The sequence below is a fragment of the Aegilops tauschii genome, chromosome 7 (genome assembly GCF_002575655.3).
Source record: "Aegilops tauschii subsp. strangulata cultivar AL8/78 chromosome 7, Aet v6.0, whole genome shotgun sequence".
Classification (NCBI taxonomy): Eukaryota; Viridiplantae; Streptophyta; class Magnoliopsida; order Poales; family Poaceae; genus Aegilops; species Aegilops tauschii.
Window position 1 is genome coordinate 337,839,083 of NC_053041.3, and position 6,000 is coordinate 337,845,082.

Here is a 6,000-nt window from a genome sequence, read left to right on the forward strand (position 1 = left end):
ACGAGAAATTACACACCATGTTTCATTGACATGTGGTCCCGTTCCAACCTGTTAGTGAGACGACGACAGATCTTTTGAACAATTTCCGAACGGACGTCTATGTAGGCCGGGGTGCCTCTCGTGTACCGTGGCAACCGTCCACCGCCTCTTCACCTTTCGCTCTTGATTTGGAACTGCTGTCGCATGCTCTTCCTCCTCCTCCATTTGCCTTCACCGTTCCTTCTGCCATTTATCGATCGTCTTCTCCATGATGGAGGGAACAGGCCGGAAACGACCCCGTTATTCTTGCCCTGATCTGAAAGATGACATGGTGGAGGAACTTATTGATCGGTGCGACGTCATCACCTCGGCTAGCATGGCAGGTTCATTCAAGACCATTCTCGACTCAACTAATAACAACATTACAAAGAACCCAAGGGTCCAGGAGTAGATTGATCTCCCCTATCTTCTTCGTCATGACCCTGATCACTGGCACGCGGATGACGGAAGCCTCGCCCGGTGCAAGTTTATGCCGCTTGATAATGATACGTGTGATGTTAAGATGCCATCGCTTGAGGGTAAGGCTTGGGACGGCCCAAATGGAGATTGGGTTGTTTATCTTGGGTACAACAACAAGTGGGAATGTCAGGGAAACGACACTTATGGGATCACTGGGATCCCTTCTATGGTTGGGGGGCGTGGGGTTGTGGAAAGAGCGGGTCTGATAGGAAGCACACGGATCGTTTACCCAAGTTCGGGCCGCGAAGATGCGTAATACCCTAGTCCTGCTTTGGTGGATGTATTTGAGTGTTCTTGAGCTAGCTACAGGGTGTAACTTGCCCAAAAGATCCCAATCCTTCTCCTGGTCGCCTCGGGCCTCCTTTTATAGACAAAAGGGGTTGCCGCAGAGGCACACGGGAGGTGGAAAGGTGTAGTGGATGAGTCTATCATCTGGCACCGTCGGACAAACGCATTAAATGCGCTGCCGACGTGCCCCTCTCGCTTTATCGGGGAAGGCAAGGAAGCACGTCCCAGCTGTCGCCGCCTCGCCTGGCTTCGGCACGCGTCCGAGCTCACGAGGCATCATAGTGCCATGTTGGCTGGCTGCTGGGCTGGCGTGGTGGTGGAGCCTTCACGAAGGTCTGCATGCCACCACGCAGGTGCTTGCTGGGTCGGCGTAGAAGTCGCTCGTCGCCACGCAGGTGCCTGCCTAGCTGGTTGAGCTAGCAGCTGCATGGGAACGGCGGTGTAGTCTTGGCAGGCGTGGGCCTGGCTGCGGCCCTGTAGATGCGTTCGGCAAGGGTCTTGCCGTGGCGTGGTGGTCGTCCCTGGCAAGGATCTTGCTGGGGGTCTTGTGGATTTCCTCGGCTAGGATCCCGCCGAGGGTCGTTGTCTTCTGGTCCCCATCTGATCTCGTATGTTTATGATCTTGACAAAGATCTGCATGCCACCACGGAGGTGCCTCCCGAGCCTTGGTTCCAACGTAGCCGTTGGCAGTGTTTGGAATCCTTGGGCTCAAGGGTGGCTCGCTCTGTTGGTGTTGGGCAAGGCTGCCCCGGCAAGGTTCTCGCCGGGGCCGCGGAGGCTGCCCTGGCAAGGGTTTTTCCGGGGGAGTCCACCTTGCCCCCTTGCTCTTTTGTGTTTCTGGTCTTGGCGTTTCCTTGGTTGTCTTGTGCTCCGGCTTCCCTCCTCTGCCCTGCTGAGTGTGGCCGCGGGCGCGGCTCTGACTGCCCGTGCACAAGTAAAGGGGTCAAAAGGAGAGCCCCTACTTTTGTACACCGACAGGAGCCCCCGGGCCTGGGCCACACATAAGCACGACGATTTGTTGGGCTAGGCCCAGAACGGTGCACGGGCAGGTGGGGCGGATTTTATCGTAGTAACTTTTCATCCGCTGTGCTTCCCCACGACCCGCGTTGGTCGCGCGACATGGAGGGTCGTGCGTGACGTGGGGGTCATGCGTGGGGCGGTTCCCGCACGCATGCGTCACATCATGGTAAAGAGGCGGCTCGCGCCTTCCCCATAAAAAGAGGGAGGCGTAGAGGCGCGGCTCATTTACTGAGTGGACTCGGCTCGTGGTCTTCAAGGCGTCCGTGCCCCACGATCACGGGGTGGGGAACGGTCGCCTCACCCGTCCCCCCGATTCTGCTTGCTCGCCACGTGTCCCCCATGCAGGTGGCAGGCGGTGGAGGCGGGAAACTGGGCCGTCGCTGATTGGGGCAGCGGGTCGGTCTCGATTCCCTGCGCCCCCCATGGCCGGATTGGTCGAGTGGGCGGCCGAGCCCCGACCCCGCCCCTTTATAAGAAGGGGGAGGGGGATGGCATCCCACATCCTTTCATCATCCGTCTCCATTCACTTCGGCTCCTTTCTTCCACCTGCCATGGCGAGAGGAGGCGCCGGCCCTTCAACGGTGGCGGCAAGGGTCGCTGCTCGACAGCGCGTCCCTCCTTGCCAAGAGCTCGTGGCGGCAGAGCCGGCCACAAGAGGAAGGGGGAGGGGCGAGGCTGAGGTCGCCGTGGCGCTCGAGGAAGAGGGGGACGGGGTGGCGCACCGGCCTTGCCTCTGCTAGCGATGCCTCCCCCGATGGAGGGCCACGTCGGGGATCAGCCCCATGAGTTCTTCATCAGGCTGAGCCGGCCACCGCGTCGTCGTCTCCGTCTCCCTACCCCATTTGCTCGGGAGATGGAGCTCGATCCACCCCAGACCCTCAGGTTGCACATGAGGGTCTGCGGGAATGGTGGCATGCGGGTCAACGTCGACTTCCTCGCTCCTCACGTCATGTACCTCCGTCGCGGATGGAAGACGTTCGCTCGTGTCCACAGCCTGACGGCGGGGCTCGTTCTCTACTTGAAGTTAATGCAGAACGGCCTGCTTTCCGTCAAGGTCTTTGGAGATCTTGGAACTCGCCTAAAGTGCTGCGGGAAGAGCTCCTCCGACGATGAAGATTCCTCCTCAAACGGGAGTGACGAGGAGAAAAGCGACAGCGACAACGAGGGCGCCGAGCAGCGGGACGCTGACCTCGTCTCCGACTGACCGCGTCATCCCTCCCTTGGCCACGCGCCCTGCCGAGGGCCTTCCTCGTCAAGCTCTCCATCGGCGCGTTCCCCGTCGCCTCCTTGGGCGGCTGGCGTAGGAGGGCCGGAGAAGGCAAAGAAGGCGGGTGGCGGCCGTCAAGTCGGAGTACGCGGGCACCGACGCGTTCGTCGCGTATTGTCGGCCCGCTGCCTCATCTTCCAGCTCCCCTCCCGGCACCGTGATGTTCTCTTGGTGCCTTCGGCTCCTTGTACCTCGCCTAGGTGCTCTTTTTGCCCTCCTGCTATCTTGTTCAACCTTCTGAGGAGAGGGACAAGAAAGGGACTACGGGCATCTTATCTCTTTTTAGTTTGTAAGCCTGCGGGCACTTGTTAGATTTAAAACTTGTAATCCCCTTGCTCATGTTTTTTATCCCGTATGAACTGTACCTGTATGGGACGTTTTTAATGAAAAAGGGTGCTTGTCAGGTTCTTTGTGCGTGAGCGAGCCCATGCCAAGGAATGAATCCTTGTTATTTTTAAGATAAACATTGTCGCCCGGCAACAGGCCTTGCCGTCCCCTAACTTCAGTCGACCATTCTCACGCCCTTGGCGGAGGCAGGGCGAAGTAGAGTTAGGCCCCTCGTTTATTTCCTCGCCACCGCGACTACGACCCGGTTCCGACCCAGGGACTTGGGTCTAGGAATAAAGGGGGAGCACGGTGGTCTAGGAGCAAAACGAGGTTTCATATGTCCCAACTTCATACGGAAATGCGTAATAGAGGAGAAAAGACTTATCTGAATCTGCAGCCCCCGGCAGCCCTGGCTTGCCGTGGTTGGATTCTTGTATCAGCAGCCCCCGGCAACCTTGGCTTGCTGAGGCCGGAGCGCCGGCTCATTCTCTTTCTTCCAAATAGCTCAGCAGAAACGCCCATGTACCCTGCGAAACAAAGAGGACGGAAAGGAATAGAGAAACGCACACTCGACCTCTATGCTGGGGGTTAGTCACCGCTAAGCAGTATCAACCCTAACCGAGGGAGAGACTCAATCTAGCATGCATGCTAAAACTTAGGGCGCCAGCGCTGCATTTATTTATGCTCAGGGTCTGCGCCTGGCTTTGTATAGAGGGTTACATGCCTTGCCGGCAAGGCTTGTACAAAAGATGGTTTGCCGGAGGGGCCGGCAACCGTGCCTTATGGGTAAAACTTGCGAAGATGTTCAATGTTCCAGGAGTTGCTCACTGGAATAGCATCTTCGGTCTCTAGGCGGATTGCGCCGGGCCTGGTGACTCGTATTACCCGATAAGGGCTTCCCACTTTGGCGTCAACTTGTTGGAATTCTTGGCCGATCGAATGCGCCGAAGAACAAGATCGCCTTCCTCAAAGCTTCGGGCATGAACCTTGCAGCTATGGTAGCGGCGCAAGGCTTGCTGGTAGCGCACTGCTCTCACAGCTGCCCGAAGACGATCTTCCTCGAGGAGCGTTGCATCATCTTGCCGCAACTGCTCATGCTCAAGCTCATCGTAAGCGAGCACTCGAGGTGACCCGTATATGAGTTCCATGGGGAGAACTGCTTCTGCCCCGTATACCAGGGCAAAGGGTGTCTGGCCGGTGGCTCGATTTGGTGTCGTTCTCATTGACCAAAGAACCGCCGGCAACTCATCAATCCAGCGCCTTCCGCTCTGGTGCAGCTTGTGAAAAGTCTTGGTCCTCAGGCCTCGCAGTACTTCAGCATTTGCCCTCTCTGCCTGGCCGTTGCTCCATGGGTGTGCCACGGAAGTGAAACAGACCTTGCTGCCGAGGTCCTGGATGTATTGCATGAAGGTGTGGCTTGTGAACTGCCTGCCGTTGTCGGTGATGACTCTGTTTGGCACACCAAAACGGCAGACTAGCCCCTTGAAGAACTTGATGGCTTACTGAGCTGTCACCTTCCTCACTGCTTCCACTTCCGGCAACTTTGTGAACTTGTCGATCGCAACGTACAAGTACTCAAAGCCCCCGACAGCGCGGGGGAAAGGGCCCAGTATGTCGAGCCCCTAGACCAAAAGTGGCCAGGAGAGAGGAATTTTTGAAGGGCTTGAGCTGGTTGATGAAGCTTCTTCAAATGGAACTGGCACACTTCACACTTTTACTAGTGTTGTTGCATCCTGGAGGGCAGTGGGCCAAAAGAAACCTTGCCAGAACGCCTTGCCAGCAAGGGCCCTCGACCCTATGTGGGAGCCACATATGCCTCCGTGTATCTCCGCCAACAACTCCAGTCCTTCTTCCCGGGGGATGCTCTTCAATTTCACACCATTTGTCTTTTCCTGTACAGGACGTCATCGACGAACTGATACATAGCAGACCGACGGGCTACTTTCTCCGCTTCTTCCTGCTCCTCAGGAAGCTCCCCTATTTGGAGGAATCGGACGGTATGTTGTGCCCATGCCGGAGCCTGAGGCTCGACGACAAGGACTAAAGGCATTTCTTCTGCCATGGGAACGGCCGTCTCTACGGCCAGGGCTTGACGCCCTACCGGAGTCAGCTGCCCCTCGGCAGGCTCAGTACCCACGGCAACATCCTTGTCGGCGGCCCCAGGGGGCTCGGCGGGAAAGTACTTGCCGGGGCCTGATTTCCTTCGCTTGTACTGCTTCGTTGATGGTTCAACGGATGGTTGAGTTAACCGAAGCACAAAAGTACCTGGTTCCACAGGTAGCTTGAATGCAGCGCGCTTCGACAGGTAATCGGCGATGTCGTTCTCCACTCGGGGAACGTGCTCCGCTTGTATACCGTCAAAGCGCTCTTCCAGCTTCCTCACCTCATCCACGTAGGCTTCCATCAACGGGCTTTGATAATCTTTGTTGACTTGCCTGATGACAAGGTGTGAATCACCCCTGACGATGAGCTTCTTAATCCCGAGGTCTACCGCGATCCTGAGACCGGCAAGCAACCCCTCGTATTCAGCAGTGTTGTTTGTGGACATCTCCCTGGGAAAGTGCATCTGGATCACATACTTGAGGTGCTCTCCGGTGGGC